The sequence below is a fragment of the Gobio gobio genome (genome assembly GCF_949357685.1).
Source record: "Gobio gobio genome assembly, chromosome: 20".
In the NCBI taxonomy this organism is placed as follows: Eukaryota; Metazoa; Chordata; class Actinopteri; order Cypriniformes; family Gobionidae; genus Gobio; species Gobio gobio.
In genome coordinates this window covers 35,143,910-35,162,175 of record NC_137113.1, presented here as the reverse complement: position 1 = coordinate 35,162,175, position 18,266 = coordinate 35,143,910, and the positions used below count along the sequence as shown (strand labels likewise).

Genomic DNA, 18,266 nt, shown 5'->3' with positions numbered 1-18,266 from the left:
ATAATTTTGATTTTATCTCACACGGTTGAGGAGTTATTAGCTAAAATGTAGAGTTATTAGCCTGACATTGTCATACTCAATTTTAGTCAGAATATGAGTCTGAAACTGCTCCAGTTGGGCTGTGATTATAAGGCGTGTTTCAACCGAACTAGGAAAGAAAATGCCTCTGCACTGAATTGGATATACCTACAACCAATCAGAGCAACGGAGCGACACATACACTCACCTAAAGGATTATTAGGAACACCTGTTCAATTTCTCATTAATGCAATTATCTAATCAACCAATCACATGGCAGTTGCTTCAAAGCATTTAGGGGTGTGGTCCTGGTCAAGACAATCTCCTGAACTCCAAACTGAATGTCAGAATGCGAAAGAAAGGTGATTTAAGCAATTTTGAGCGTGGCATGGTTGTTGGTGCCAGACGGGCCATATGAGTATTTCACAATCAGCTCAGTTACTGGGATTTTCACGCACAACCATTTCTAGGGTTTACAAAGAATGGTGTGAAAAGGGAAAAACATCCAGTATGTGGCAGTCCTGTGGGCGAAAATGCCTTGTTGATGCTAGAGGTCAGAGGGGGCCCATAAAGAATGGGCCGACTGATTCAAGCTGATAGAAGAGCTACTTTGACTGAAAAAAACACTTGTTACAACCGAGGTATGCAGCAAAGCATTTGTGAAGCCACAACACGCACAACCTTGAGGCAGATGCTACAACAGCAGAAGACCCCACCGGGTACCACTCATCTCCACTACAAATAGGAAAAAGAGGCTACAATTTGCACGAGCTCACCAAAATTGGACAGTTGAAGACTGGAAAAATGTTGCCTGCTCTGATGAGTCTCAATTTCTGTTGGTTCTGTTCAGATGGTAGAGTCAGAATTTGGCGTAAACAGAATGAGAACATGGATCCATCATGCCTTGTTACCACTGTGCAGGCTGGTGGTGGTGGTGTAATGGTGTGGGGGATGTTTTTTTGGCACACTTTAGGCCCCTTAGTGCCAATTTGGCATCGTTTAAATGCCACAGCCTACCTGAGCATTGTTTCTGACCATGTCCATCCCTTTATGACCACCATGTACCCATCCTCTGATGGCTACTTCCAGCAGGATAATGCACCATTTCACAAAGCTCGAATCATTTCAAATTGGTTTCTTGAACATGACAAGTAGTTCACTGTACTAAAATGGCCCCCACAGTCACCAGATCTCAACCCAATAGAGCATCTTTGGGATGTGGTGGTGGAACGGGAGTTTCGTGCCCTGGATGTGCATCCCACAAATCTCCATCAACTGCAAGATGCTATCCTATCAATATGGGCCAACATTTCTAAAGAATGCTTTCAGCACCTTGTTGAATCAATGCCACGTAGAATTAAGGCAGTTCTGAAGGTGAAAGGGGGTCAACCACAGTATTAGTATGGTGTTCCTAATAATCCTTTAGGTGAGTGTAGTTGTCAACATAACTCAACTGCACGCACGTTATAATAAGTAGAAGAAGAAGATGTGTAAACAATCTTTTCCGGTGTTGTAAAAAAATAATTTAAGGATATACGGAGTACTTGCCAACACGATCATAATTTTTGAGAAAAATAGTAAAGGTGAATGCATATACAAACAAGTTCTCTGTTTAGGATTAGAACGAATTCAACCCAAGCGCTCTTTGGTGACGTGCATGATTACGTTACTGTTGATCATCTGTCCATCATCGTATAAAGCCCGCCTTGACAATTTGATTGGTCTGAACAGCTCTGGTTCGAGCATAGTTGCTCCACAACGGATCAAGTCCAGACCGAACTTCCTGACCTCAAATGTTGCGGGTGGGGCTGAGTTCGGCTGGCATCCAGGCTATAGAGTTATAGCACTACTTTGAAACTAGGGCTGCACGAAATTTAAGAAAATGCGACAACTGAAATAAATAATGTTAAATAATGCAACGTTCAATATGCGATACGATAATGCTTTAAGAGTGTAAAATCAATTTAAATGATATTTAAAAACGGAAAATTATATAACCAATATATGTTTCACATTCTTTCTGGGAAAAGAAAGCATCGCTACAACTTCTGAAAGTGAACAGCAGTGTTTTAGCATTTCATAAAAAGTAATGTCACAAATGTCATTTTAACATAAATGTAAACAAAAATGTCAATATATCGTGCAGCCCTACTTGAAACCGATTTTCACAAAATGTTGTACTTATATTAATTTTACACAAAGTACGTTACACCATTCAGATTTGCTATTATTAGCCGCTGAAATTTGATTGGCAGCTGGCAGCAATATTTTTTCAACTATTCAAGTCATATTAGAGGACATGTTAGGACGTCCACAAATGAAGATGCATACCAATTTTTTACTTCATGGATCGTAGGGTTCTTATAATACTTGTGGTTTTGTTGTTGTAGCGTCCCCTATTGGCAGAATTTTACGAAACTTGGTGTGTGTTCTTAGAATGTCCTGTTGTCACTGTGTGTCAAGTTTAATTAAGATTGGATGTTGCATGTAGCAGCAATAGGTCAACTCCTAAAAATTGGTGTTGCCTCACCAAGTAATTAACTTATAACTTTACAATGCTTTGACAAATCAACGTTCTTTTGATAACTTTTTGCCATCACCATCCCTAGCTGCTGTGTGCCTACTTTGGTGAAGCTCAGGCCAACGGTCTAGGTAGAGTTTGAAAAAGTGAGTTGTTTAGAAAATCCAAAATGGCTGGAAATTTTTAAAGGTTGAAATTAATAATTTTGTAGGGTTTGACTCAATGGTTCCAGGAAAATTTAGTTTGTGGCCCCCTGGGTTCAAAAAGCAAATTGTGCAGCTAGTGTACCTGAGTAGCAGAGCACAATTGGGACCATCCTGCTGAGTTTGGGGTCTCTGACGCCCATACAATTTTAAGGCAGAAAATAAGGAAGAAGAACAAGAACAGGAAGAACAAGAACAAATACAATACAAAAGGGTTCCATCTTTGGTGCTTGGACCCCTAAAATGTACAGCCTATGCCAGTGGTACTCAACTCTGGCCCTCAAGATTTACTTTTCATGCACACTTTAGCTCCAACCTTTTGTCATGAGTTACTCACCTTCATGTTGTTCCAAACCCTTAAAGGAACACTCCCCTTTTTTTGAAAATAGCCTCATTTTCCAACTCCCCTAGAGTTAAACAGTTGAGTTTTACCATTTTCGAATCCATTCAGCCGATCTCCGGATCTGGCGGTAGAACTTTTAGCATAGCTTAGCATAGATCATTGAATCTCTTTACACCGTTAGCATCTCGCTCAAAAGTGACCAAAGAGTTTCTATATTTTTCCTATTTAAAGCTACACTATGTAACTTTTCCGTCCACTAGAGGTCGCCTGTTCAAAACAAAGGCGTAGTTTGATGACGCCACGTTTGAGCACAGAATCTTGGGACATGTGGTCTTCACCTCACAGCCGGTGGAAAAGACTCGGGCAGAAATCATGTTCATGGATGCGATTATTAACATTACTGTAGTATGAAGCAGAGCAGGGCCGAGTGTTGTGGAGCTGAGCAAGGCCGCAGGAGCGATTGAAGAGCGGGACTGTTATTATGGCATAGTCACCGGCGGGACTTTTATTATGACACGGTCGCCGGCGCCACTTCCTCTTTTCCAGTCATGAGTATATGAGGTAACGCAACTCTGTTTATCGTATTAGATATATCTGAGTGTGAAAAGGAAGTTATGACGTTCGCTCAGCGGCTGCTATGACACTTGTTCACACTGCAGTGAGAGTAAAGCGTCTCTGCTAAATAACACCGGAAACCGAGGGGAACGCAGATATGATGCAATCGACAGGCGACTCCCTCAAACGCATAGCTCTAACGTCCCGGTTCCTTGGTTAAAATAGCAATTTCTCACGATTTACAAATAGTTGGAAACATTTGGGTTATTCTAAGTACTCAACTGAACAAAATATATAACACAGGCCTAGTGGTTTTGGGATATTTTACTGCAAAAATCTTACATAGTTCACCTTTAAAACTTGACTCTTCTGTAGTTACATTGTGTACTAAGACCGACGGAAAATTAAAAATAGCAATTTTCTAGACCGTTATGACTAGGAAGTTTATTGTTTATTGTTAAAAGGATCCCCATTAGCTGTCACCAAAGTGAGACAAGCTAGTCTTCCTGGGGGTCCACATCAAAAACAAAACAATCAGATAACAATGATAATCTAAAAGCAGTAAAACATTTTAGACATCAATATAAACATCAAGAATTATTCCGAATAAATAATTACAGTATTACATTCATCCAGAAAAAATATTTCCATTAATACTTAATAGGCAACTCTGCGTAATATCATTGCAAGTCAAAGTTTTGGTTTAAATGAACTTTCAATCGAGAGACAGAAATCTGTCAGGTTTCATTGAAAATATCTTCATTAGTGTCCTTTTTTCTTTTTTTTTATGAATGGAAAAGTCTTTTGAGCTTCATGTATGACCAAATATTCATTTTTGAGTGAACTAACCCTTTAAGGACATAGCAGACCATTTAGTAAAGAATGGAATGCAAAATATCTGTTCCTAGCAAAACAAAGCTAGTGTGGTTGCCATATAATAAGCAAAGTGCTATGATAAAAGAATCTGAGAAGGCAAGCACTTAAACTTTGACACAATTTCCTCCAGGCTCTGATTCTTGCTGACATAACGTGAAAAGCCTAACAAGATATCATGGTCAGATCATGTTTCTAGCAAAAGAAAGCTCCTTCAGCCTTTTTCTGGTAGCATGGATCCACAAAAAAAGAAGAAATTGTCAACTGGCTTTTATGAAAATAAAAGATTTTATGTTAACTGTAGAGGGAATTGTGATAAAGTCAGAAACATCATCATCACATCTATTCAGAAAATACTAATGTCTGACACAATAAACAAGACTAACAAAAGGTGTCACTAACAGTGAGTGAATACACTGATGCAATATAGGAAAGCTGTGTCTAAGTGAGAATTTTGGATGGCGCATCAACTATTAATTTCATAAGAGCACCACTTGTTTCAAAGTTTCCTATGAGGTATGCAGCCAATCACAGTGATTTACTTAAATGTAATTAATACATTGTTTAAATAAATACATTGTCAGCTAACTGTGTGATTTGTATATGTACAATGAAATGCATAACTTGGACTATCACCTCTGATAACAGATCACTCTAAATTGTAATGTAGACACTGTAATTGTAAAGCATTTTCTGTAAAGCTGCTTTGAAATGATATGTTTTGTGAAAAGCGCTATACAAATAAATGTGAATTGAATTGATTTGAATCACGATGACAAATGGCAAGAGAAATGGAAATGATTTTGTGGATTCAGGCAGGAGTATGTTGCTTTTCTCCATGGCTACCATCACTGAGAGCTGTAACATTTCTAACTCAAATGCTTGATGAGAATTTCATGGCCGAAGTGTGTTTTCTGTGTGACAGCTTTCATCACTCGAACGGCCTTAATCTGGGATTGCAGTGAAGGGATAAAACGGTCAGTGATATTGTAGCAATACTCAACGGATTTAAACTTAAGATGTGCTTGTTTTGGGTTTTTTTAACTTCTTGGACCATTGTGAAAGCAGTACTTTCCAACACTGCAGGACTTCATAAATAACTTGTCAGAACAAATTAGCAGAGATACAACGAAACTTTGCTGCAAGGTTTAACGACTGCAACACAGCCACAGAGGCAATTTAATTTACCAGGAACCCATTTACTATTGATGCAGAGAGTTTGTTCACATAACTGGATGAAGGTTCCTTACAATTAGTACTGACAGACATCCAAACATCACCTGATTTGAAGCAGGGGCTGGGGAACACTCATCTGAAGCAGGGTCTGGGGAACACTAATCGACTCTTGTGTCTTGTGACACTTACACATGTAAATCAAGCTTCTCAAATATGTGTAGTTTTTGTAACTGTTAAGAAACACACTATTAAACAGTGTAAGTGGACTAGCACCAGGTTTATTCCATTCATTTATTTCAGTAGTTTGCCATGATTTATGCTAATTTCTGTATTATTTACCGTTTCTTATGTATTTGCTGTAGATTTGATTTTGTAACATAATTGTTCATATAACGATTTCAAATAGTTCAATATATAGAAGTATTTGAACTAATTATTGCCACTCAATAAAAGTGACACTAGCCGTGTTTTCATTACCCTTCAAATTGCTCAAATTGAAATTGCGAATTGAAAATACGCCCAATGGAAAACCCGTCAATTTCGCAAAATCGCACATATAAATAGCAAAAACTTTTTTACGCTCGGATGAGGTGGTTTTTCAGGCAATTCGAAAAAGGACATTTTCGCAAAACTGCAATGGAAATGTTTTCGCATTTACAGGTCACGTAAAAGTTGATCATTCTTTACAGATGACGCCGTATGTTTGGACAAAAGATGAGACAGTTCTTTATCAAACTCATAAAAGACAAAAGAATTTCAGGAATACTGGATTCTAGACAACAAAGAAATGCCACAAATGATCATGAAGACCTTGAAGCAGATATGAGGGAGAAACACCCAGGAACACCTCATACAAGCTCAAGTATAAGGCGCTTTCATTGCCATTAATGCTTGAATAACACGCCTACGTCTCCTTCCATTAAAAATAATGGCTAGTGCGGTGGATGGGATATACATTAACCTACCAACATCTGTGGCATAATTTTTGGAATGACTTATCGCAAAAGGGAAAAAACAAAGTTTTAGTCGCATAACATCGGTTAACGGAAACGGCGTCATTTTGCAACGTTTTTTTATCGATATTTAGAAAATATCGCAAAAGTTTTGCGTAAATCGGTAATGGAAACACGGCTACTGATGCCTCCCTTCTGAAATGCGGCAGATCCCTGTGATATGTACCAATCCCAACCTCTACCTACATTTTTGCAAATACATATATATGTATATATATATATATATATATATATATATATATATATACAGTATATGTGTGTATATATGTGTGTGTATACAGTATATATATATATATACACACACACACATATATACACACACCGATCAGGCATAACATCACAGACAGGGTCATGGTGGCCAAGGTGGGGAGCGAAGGCTGGCCCGTGTGGTCTGATCAAACAGACGAGCTACTGTAGCTCATATTGCTCAAGAAGTTAATGCTGGTTCTGATAGAAAGATGTCAGAATACACAGTGCATCACAGTTTGTTGCGTAGACCTGTCAGGGTGCCCATGCTGACCCCTGTCCACAGCCGAAAGTGGCAACAGTGGGCACATGAGCATCAGAACTGGACCACAGAGCAATGGAAGAAGGTAGCCTGGTCTGATGAATCACATTTTCTTTTACATAATGTGGATGGCCGGGTGCGTATGCATCACTTACCTGGGGAACACATGGTACCAGGATGCACTATGGGAAGAAGGCAAGCTGGCAGAGAAACATTGCATACTTTGGGCAATGTTCTGCTGTGAAACCTTGGGTCCTGCCATCCATGTGGATGTTACTTTGACACGTACCACCTACCTAAGCATTGTTGCAGACCATGCGCACCCTTTCATGGAAACTGTGGCCTCTTTCAGCAGGATAATGCATCTGGCCACAAAGCAAAAATGGTTCAGGAATGGTTTGAGGAGCACAACAACAAGTTTGAGGTGTTGAATTGGCTTCCAAATTCCCCATATCTCAATCCAATCGAGCATTTGTGGAATGTGCTGAACAAACTTGTCCGATCCCCTTGCAATTTACAGGACTAAAAGGATCTGCTGATAACATCTTGGTGCCAGATACCTCAGCACACCTTTAGGGGTATAGTGGAGCCCATGCCTCGATGGGTCAGGGCTGTTTTGACAGCAAAAGGACCAACACAATATTAGGAAGGTGGTCATAATGTGATGCCTGATCTGTGTATATGAAAAATTATTCCCATGTTTTCTTATGTTAACAATACTATATAGGTTGTGTTTAAGGTTAGGGTTAGTGTGGGAGGCATGTTATTTCTCATACGCGATTAACCTTTCAGCTTCACTCCCTAGACATTTAATTTCCAAACTGCCAAGATACAGTATGTGTAACAATGTAATAAAATGTTGGTACAGTCACGTTTATCTGTTTCGGATAAATCTGAACATGCTTTTTAGCACCACTCACTGGACAATTTACTTTGAAACTAACGCAAAACATGCAAAAAGCAATGTAATATAATTTTTGCAAAAAATGTCACTTCTGGCACAGATTTATCATGAGCCTGGCCAATGGCCAATCCTCTAGCCCTTCTCTCCAAAGTAATTTCCTGTCACTTTCTACTGTATCTGTGAGGGATAAGCAGTGTGCACAACAACCATTATCATAAAAGACTAGTCAGCACTTTGTCTGAACAACTAGTGGAGCAGTTGGTCTCATAACCCTGTATAATTAGGCTGCGATTATGTAGCATCACAACATATTTTGCATTCAGTGTGAAGAGACAAATTACCTGTCACTGGAAACTTGTTGAGTTGCTGCTTTGGACAGAGTTTAGAACATGTTAGGAAGGTGGAGATTAGAAAGTTACTGTGCGTTTAAAGAGGAAGAGAGAGTGCGAAGTGGTTTAACCCATCACAGGTACAGTGTGTACACATGCACATAACTGCTTCAAATCTTTTGCCGTGGTCTGATGGGAGTTTGGAACAAGGACAGTATTTTTATCTTGCCAAATTGACCCAAAGTAAGCCCTCAGTTTTTCACACCATAACATTTTTGTACATTTTTAAATGCCACATTATTACATAGAGTAGTAATAGCAATAGCAATAGCAACAGCAACAATGGTATGTTCTGAAGAACAACAGCCTTAAAAAAACAACATTTTAACAATCCTTTCACAGACCTATGTACATTTTTCACATAGCAGACAATAAAATGAAAAAAAAAAATTCACATGAATTTACACTGAAGGTGAAACCCAAATCTCATCTAGAGGTCTAGCATTCACAATATATACAACTTTAAATATATCACTGGCCCATCAGCAGAACAAAGAAACTCATAAAGGTTTGGAAGAACTTGAGGGTGAGTAAATGATGACAGAATTTCATTTTTGGGTGAACTATCCCTTTAACATCAATCTAGCTTTACTGCTAAGGAGACATACGGATGGCCAATAGTAATCAAGGGCTCGACAGTCAAAGGGACGAGGCGCTGACAGCGAACAACCCGCTAGATCTGAACAAGATCTGTGTGAAGCCCTTCCTCTTTAATAACACACTTAAGATAGAAAAGTGGGTCACGAATGTGAACACTCCAACTTTGCTTAAAAACAGTCCTTCCAGAAAAATGCGGCTTTTTTTTGTGATTGTTGCGGGCAAAAATCCTTGATTATGCGGCACGTTTTCTTAAAAAATGCGATGAAAAATGCGGGATATTTATGCAATTTTATGCGATAAAATTGCGGGAACTTGCAAAAACTGCGGTTTGATGAGAAAGAGAAAAAAAGCACTACATCACAGAAAGTGCTGGAATATTTAAGTTCTCATCTTGTTTTATTGAAGACCTTAATAATGGCTCAAATTTACAAAACATTTAGTCAATCAAGTTCTGTAGCTTTACAAAAGGAATATGCTACAACTTCTGAAAAAATTAATAAATAACTTCCTGTTTTACAGATGTCGCTATACAAAACAGACATTTGAGTGCTTCCAATGCACAAAGTGCAATCTCTTAAAGGGTTAGTTCACCTAAAAATGAAAATTCTGTCATTAATGACTTCCCTTTATGTTGTTGGACACAAATTAAGATATTTTAGTTGAATTCCGATGGCTCAGAAAGGCCTCCATTGGCACAATGTACACTCTCAAGACCCATAAAAGGTAGCCTACTAAAGACGTCGTTACAAAGTCCATCTCACTACAGTGGTTCTACAATAACTTTATGAAGCGACGATAATAGTTATTGTGTGCAAAAAAAACTAAATAACGACTTATATAGTGATGACTGATTTCAAAACACAGCATCATGATGCTATGAATCATCGAGTCGATTCATGATTCGGATCGCGTGTCAAACTGCTGAAATACGTGACTTTGGCGATCCAATCCGCTGAATCGACTCATTGATTCATAACGCTTCAAACCGCTGAATCAACTCATTGATTCATAACGCTTCAAACCGCTGAATCGACTCATTGATTCATAACGCTTCAAAGCTGTGTTTTGAAATCAGTCAGCACACAGGGAAACTGCTTTGCTCTTTTGCTGTTATTTTTGTTGGCCAATGGGAGTTTGTGCTTCATCATGGTTTCACCGGTATCTATGGTTTCTCCACGGGGTTTGAAGCTTTTCGATGACGTTCGCGTCGGGTAATCACGTCACTTCAAAACGTTCCCATGGCAATAGGCGGAAATGGCGGCTTTTGTGTGAAGTAAACGAACATTTTTCAACTTTCTGCTAATATATATGACTTTTTTTGCAACGAAAATGCTGGGATTATGAAATCATGATAGCCCCGCATATTTTGCACGCGGAAATAGGCAATTTATGCGGCGAAAGTGCGGCGTATTTGAAAAAATGCGGCCCCCGCATGAATATGCGGACTTTGGCTGATTATGCGTTAAATCACGCGATCGCATAATCGCGTTTTTCTGGAGGGACTGTAAAAAGGTTGATTATAAGGGAATCACAATAATCAGCTAAAAAAAAAGTGGACAATGTGGAGCCACTTATTTGATTTGCAACTCTGTTTCCCAGGCTCAGATAAAGATAATACCTGAGCCAATACTACTGAACTAGTCAGATTGTCATTCAAGAAGTGAGCAATGATGACAGATATTATTCCTCAATCTCCTAGCTCAGTGCTGGAGAGCGCTCCTGGCTCTCCTTCTCCAGAAACCTAGTATGATATAGGTTGCATGAGGTCCAACCCCTGCAACAGACTTTTCCTCATACATATTTGGAGGGGAGAATTATTTATACGGGAGGAAGTAAAACTTAACCTCAACCGCCGTTTCACTCATGCTTCATCATACAAACTTTCCTTATTGCTCAATCTTATGGCGCCAAATACCCCTTGCCAACGAGCCTTGACATCAGTTGGCGAGGTCTCCATGGTAAGGCTGGTGTGGGTCATTACGTCTACCTGCTCCTTGTATGTGGGGGTAAGGGAGGAGACAGACTCACTCATCACGTCTGCCTCAACTCCCGTCACATCTAGATCCTCAGAACCCACAGAGTGAGCTTCCGGATCTGGCATGAGAGCTAAAAAGCTAGCAGGCGGTGTCTGACTAGCCAATCGAGATTGGCACGCGCTTCAGACACCGGCTTCAGACACTGGCTCACCAGCAGCCTTCCCACAGTGTCAACTCCATGATGCAGTGTTGAATTCCACTTCGAAAGGGAACTGACATAAGCTGTCCTATAAATACTATTTCTTGTGCTCAAATAGCATTAAAAAAGCATATTTTTCCGATTAGACCAGCCAATGCACATGCGCAGTCCTAAGAATGCATCGCAGAACATTGGCGCAGCATCCAAAATAATCAGAAAACTTCCCTACTATATGCAGCCAACAGATTAAGGGCTTTTGTTACCTTTTTTTCCTGCTGGTGCAACAAGATTTTGTTAGAAGCCGCACTGTTGCACGACACGTTGCCCATTTATGTTACATACGAAAAACATAAAATGGCAAACTAAACGAAAGCGGAACCTAACCGCACCGTGAGCTCATACACGGGCCGATTTCGATCACGCAACACCGTTACTACACAGCACTGGGAGATACAGTGAAAAAGCATTTGAATTCACCACAGAATTAATAACATCGCTACTGTGAGAACTAGTCGGAAGCGTTCGGTGCAAAATTCTCTGTTATAAACCACAGATATCAGATCAAACAGCGCTGACATGGAAACCAGGAGAAATGTGCCATGAACAAAGTTAAGGGGTTTCAGTCCACAAATTATAAACATTCACCATGGATTTAGTGTAGTAACACCTCATGGTATTGTGGAAGAAATAGTCAAATGTTTTTTGTTTTTTTTTACATTATTCATCTCAGGGTTCGTACAACCCTTTTGAGAGTAGGAAGAGAGTAGGAAAAAAGGAGGATGTCACAAAGTCTCATGAAAAACAAAAACTTCTTCAAATTGTGATTGAATTACACAGAAAACAAGTAAAGAACGCTCCTTGTATAATCATTGAAGCTGCCGCTCAGTTCAGTATGAGACTATAGAAGAACAATAGTACATTTAATAAGAGTAGAATATTTAAATTTCACCTATAATTTTTATTGTTTTTGCACATTACTGTTGTTAACAAAAGTTAATTTTATCTCCATATCAATTCAAGCTCTGTGCTTCACTGTTAAATTTCCAATAAACATTTACTATTATTAGTAACTGCAATTAACAAAACAATAGTATTTTAATGATTAAACCAAATTTTTCCTCAAACGCCACCAATCAGGTGCTGGCGCCACCATCTGTAGAACTTAGTGCCACTGCTCTCAAATGTTAGTCTGGAGCCCTGAGATTAGTATATCCGAATACATAGTACTCGAAAAACAGTAGGCGAAAAGTACCCGGATGACCTACTACTACCCTCAAGATTCTGAAGTGTGCATTTGATGGGGACTTTACTATCCCATGATGAGGCTACAGGAGAGTATTTATAGCAGTGAAGCCATGCAACTGACGTTGGTAGGTCACGTGATAGTAATAACATGTAGTATGTAGTGTGTCCAAATTTTATTCATACTACCATATTCATACTACATAAAAAGTATTATTTTTAACAGTCGCGACAAGTGGATGCAATGAGACCTGTTTTCCTGTTTGTTCACGTGAAGTTCGGCATAAAGCCTTGATAGAACTTGCTTCTACAATCCCACAGGACTCATAAAAAGCATACCATGTGAGGTACCGGGCAAGTTTGCTATCAGAAAAGCCACATGGAGCTGATTGTGTGATGCAAACATCAAAATGTAACATGCAACTGCGCATGACTTGAGACTAACATAAGTTTAAAGACTCCCACCAGGTTCTCTCCCACACCTGTGACCCGCCTGCTCTCGCTTCTATTTATTGTTTTGTCCACCTGCCATCAACCTGTAGTGATCCCGCTTTCCAGAAAGTCACATTGCTGTATTTTAAAATGCAAGTTATTGCTGTGAAGGCAAAGCTGAATTTTCAGCAGCCATTACTCCAGTCTTCAGTGTCACATGATCCTTCAGAAATAATTTGATGAATCACTTGAAAAGTTCCAAAAGAACAGCATTTATTTAGCATCAGGAAATCTTTTTTGTAACATTAGAATTGTCTTTACTGTCACTTTTTATTAAATTTAATACATTCTTGCAGAATAAAAATATTTATTTATTTTCTAATAAAGTCTTATTGCCCCTAAACTTTTGAACAGCAGTGTACTAAAACTGTAATATGGTATCACCCTAGTACTTTTTTTGTTGTTGTACAAATTCTATGTTGCTTTATGTGCAAAACTGTTGTGATATACACTCACCTAAAGGATTATTAGGAACACCATACTAATACTGTGTTTGACCCCCGGAACTGCCTTAATTCTACGTGGCATTGATTCAACAAGGTGCTGAAAGCATTCTTTAGAAATGTTGGCCCATATTGATAGGATAGCATCTTGCAGTTGATGGAGATTTGTGGGATGCACATCCAGGAAACAAAGCTCCCGTTCCACCACATCCCAAATATGCTCTATTGGGCTGAGATCTGGTGACTGTTGTGGCCATTAGTACAGTGAACTCATTGTCATGTTCAAGAAACCAATTTGAAATGATTCGAGCTTTGTGACATGGTGCATTATCCTGCTGGAAGTAGCCATCAGAGGATGGGTACATGGTGGTCATAAAGGGATGGACATGGTCAGAAACAATGCTCAGGTAGGCCGTGGCATTTAAACCATGCCCAATTGGCACTAAGGGGCCTAAAGTGTGCCAAGAAAACATCCCCCACACCATTACACCACCACCACCAGCCTGCACAGTGGTAACAAGGCATGATGGATCCATGTTCTCATTCTGTTTACGCCAAATTCTGACTCTACCATCTGAACAGAACCAACAGAAATCGAGACTCATCAGAGCAGGCAACATTTTTCCAGTCTTCAACTGTCCAATTTTGGTGAGCTTGTGCAAATTGTAGCCTATTTTTCCTATTTGTAGTGGAGATGAGTGGTACCCGTGGGGTCTTCTGCTGTTGTAGCCCATCCGCCTCAAGGTTGTGCGTGTTGTGGCTTCACAAATGCTTTGCTGCATACCTCGGTTGTAACGAGTGGTTATTTCAGTCAAAGTAGCTCTTCTATCAGCTTGAATCAGTCGTCCCTTCTCCTTTGACCATTCGCATAAACAAGGCATTTTCGCCCACAGGACTGCCGCATACTGGATGTTTTTCCCTTTTCACACCATTCTTTGTAAACCCTAGAAATGGTTGTGCGTGAAAATCCCAGTAACTGAGCAGATTGTGAAATACTCAGACCGGCCCGTCTGGCACCAACAACCATGCCACGCTCAAAATTGCTTAAATCACCTTTCTTTCCCATTCTGACATTCAGTTTGGAGTTCAGGAGATTGTCTTGACCAGGACCACACCCCTAAATGCATTGAAGCAACTGCCATGTGATTGGTTGATTAGATAATTGCATTAATGAGAAATTGAACAGATGTTCCTAATAATCCTTTAGGTGAGTGTACATCAGCAAAACACTAGACAGTTTTCAGTTTCGCACTGCATTTTGGAGGAACTTTTGATATATATTTGATACCCTTGACATACTTGCTTGACAGGTTTGACTATACTTGAGTGAAATGCCTCGAGTATAACATCACACAAGAACCCAAAAATTCTGTAACGGCTGGTGTGTTGAACTCTCATGTTACAATCGAACTGTTTATACTTCCGTAGTTACTAAATTTTTTTTTTTTATAAATGTCAATCTTGACAGTAATCAGCTGTTTAAATTGAAACTGGTTGTTTTCAGAAAATATTAGCTGTAGGGAGATGCACTTTACTGTCAGGGATTAGAAACGGTGTGTATGTAGGGATGCATGCAACACAATAATGATAAAAAACAAACACATCCTTAATGCATCAATTCACACAGTTCCTAACTCAGCATGAGTGTCTGTGTGGAAATAGAAAACACTGGGATAGCTGCTAATTGTTCACCAAAATATGGAATTATGTCATTAGTTATTGTTTTTATGGTCCCACTTTATATTAGGTGGCTTTAACTACTTTGTACTTACATCAAAATATATAAGTACAATGTACTTATTGTGTTCATATTGTATTTCAAAACACGTTTGCTGATATTGAGGTGGGATACGGGTAAAGTTAGGGACAGGTGTGGTGCTATGGGTAAGTTTAAGGGTAGGGTTAGGTGTAAGGGAAGTGTCAACAGTATAATTATAAATGTAACTTCAGAAATTAATTACAGATACAGGCATTTTTAAAAATGTAAGTACAATGTAAAAACATGTATATACACAATGTTTGTACATAGTAGTTAAGGCCACCTAATATAAAGTGGATCCATTATTATTATTTAGAAATTTGTCACAGCTCTTTTCTATTCAATAAAAATTAGTAGATTATCTGGGTACTTTTTGCCTATGAATGCTATGAATTCATACATACTATACTACTACAACTTGTGTGCAATCAACGGCTAGCCACTACAGCAGGGATGCCCAATCCTGATCCTGGAGATCTATCTACCTGATCTAACCCTGATCCAACACACCTGTCGGTAATTATCGACAGGTGTGTGCTCCTGCCGAGCTGGTTTAGTTCAATTTGATCTGGGTTGGACCTGAATGTTGCAGGAAGGTAGATCTCCAGGATTAGGATTGGGTAGTCCTGCACTACAGAATACCCATGGCGCTGTGAGCGCCGCGGTGAATGAATTCTACCGAATCAGAAGTCGGCATCCCAAGCACTTCCGGAGCACTCTGTGTCTTAAATTTGTTTTCATTTAGTGCACTATATTAGTGGAGTAATGTAGGGAATAGTGAATGATATAGGGGACGATTTCGGATGCAGCCAAGCAAATCCCACCCCCCAAAAAATTCTAGCTCTCACTTTACTCCCATGAGGCACTGTAAATTATGTAACTGAGATTCTTGTAACTGACTTATTTTGCAATAAATGTAAAATATATTGATTCCATATTGAATAAACATCTTTAATGCTATTTTTTTTATTTGCCCATTTTTTTTATTGTTACCTGCAATGATGCATTCGATTGTAGTTCTTTCCTTCATTAAAGCCGTTAAGTGTCTTATACAGTACCTTAAAGGGTATATAACACACACAGTTTCTGCCAATCTCATGTTAATCTTGAGTACCTATAGAGTAGTATTGCATCCTTCATTTCTCCAAAGAGTCTTTAGTTTTATCATATTTATAAAAGACATACGCTGTACCGATTCTTTTACGAAAACAGCCAAACTTGTGGAGGCGTGCAGTGGGCGGAGCTTAAGAGTCGCGAGCACACACACACACACACACAAAATACATAATTTTGATTCACTATACATCTGTTTAACTCACCGCCTGCGGTTTCCACTCATGACGGGAACAAACACACACACACACTCGCAGAACTCCATTGCTGCTCCGGAAAAACAAAATGCATTAACTGTTTACTTAAGTGTGGGTTATTTGTAACACGTTTATCTTTCCCTCAAAACCAGAAACACACTTTTTAGTGACATTGTTGATTTCGTGGTCTAAAAACAAAATGACAGCGCTGCCGACGGCTTCCGTAACCTGAATGAAGCTCGTTGATGGACGCGCTCTCGCTCTGGTTGATGTGTGTACACGCTCATCCAGAAGTGCCCATACAAGGAATTCCGCACCATGTGACATCATACAAGGCCATACTCGAAAAACACTTTCCGAAACTTGTTTGAATCCTGAAAGAGTGTATTTGGCACACAAACACTCTGTTATACAGCATTAGACCCCCCTTTAATCTTTTGTCCGATATTTAAATCATTTTTCAATATTGGGATTCACCGTGTAGCTGCTGGTTTGGTTCATGGCTTTTTAGCTCACCACTTATTTTTAAATATTCCAATGGGGGAAAAAATTATGAGAAAAATACTTCCAGAACCAAGGGCTAAAAAAAGTGGGCGCGCACTGTTGGAGTATACCGATCAAAACAGTGATTGACAGCTGTCACAACACTACACCTACATAAATAAATACTATGGTACTACCATCGTTTTTTGAACAAGGTATCATATATCATGCATTTCAGTAACAGTAATATGGCAATACCACCTGATACCATCACGGCATCACTGTACCACAGACCAGGTGCCTCTATAGCACTGACTTATGCATTGCAGGCGCGTTTCTGCGTTCCATTCATGCCTATAATGTCTAAAAATGCTGTCTAGTTAAGCAGTGCACTAACGTCCATGAAAAACAGCCATGCCAGTAACGTTAACGTTACACACAGAGCTAACTTGTCCACATCCATAACGCATTAATGCCATATCAGACATAAATAATCTATCGTTTTAAGAGAAAAAAAAAAGTTTTATATGTAAAGGACACGTTCTGATCATTTAATAATATTTAAATGAAAACGGCTGTCTGAAACAGAAGCGACAGGTTTTGCATAAAGTGAGCTATTGAACTGCCAAAGTAAATGTGTAACTACTGATTAGAACACAACGAACACACATTCAAAGTTTAAAATGTTAAAATATATCTCGTTAGTATATGAGCAGAGCACTTACACACTTATAAGCAGCTGTGAGACTCCAGTGCAGTAGTGTTCTGTCTGCCTTGTGCTAGACTTTCAGCCCATCTCCCACAAACTTCCGACGGTTTGCCTATCCCGCAACTGACGGGCGGGGAGCGGAATTGCAAATCCTACTATGACCAAGGTTTATCTCATGAATAATAATTAGTTCATGCTGACGTCGCTAGGTAACCTTCCTAGACCGTCCAGTCATGATTCCTCATTAATAATCATGAGCCAAGCCCTCGGCGGCAGCTGACTAACGCCCACGTTCCTATGTCTGCATTCAGCCAATCAACTAGGCCCATGTCAGGGAATACATTAATATTCAGGAGCCTAACCTTCACCATAGTAGGATTCACGAATTCGCGAACGAAGGCGGAAAAGGCCCCTTCTTTTCCGGATATGTAGAAAAGGACGATGGGAATTGTAGTAATAAATAGAATGCCTGGTGTGCTGGTTACGTATAGCCTATTAACCATCTTTTCTGAAACAGATTAAGCAAATGCTGTTAAGCAAATTATTATTT

The 18,266-nt window shown here is 39.4% G+C and overlaps 1 protein-coding gene across 4 annotated transcripts in view; it reads right to left on the bottom strand.

Annotated features, from left to right (window-relative positions):
* The window catches only part of plekha1b (pleckstrin homology domain containing, family A (phosphoinositide binding specific) member 1b), a 58,908-nt gene extending 41,060 nt beyond the window's left edge, over positions 1 to 17,848 (bottom strand). For all 4 annotated transcript variants that reach the window (XM_079801482.1, XM_079801484.1, XM_079801483.1 and 1 more), the window contains exon 1: positions 17,733 to 17,848. The gene's annotated coding sequence lies outside the window, so the exon portion shown is untranslated. The remainder of the gene's footprint in view (positions 1 to 17,732) is intronic.
* Positions 17,849 to 18,266: the final 418 nt, after the last annotated feature.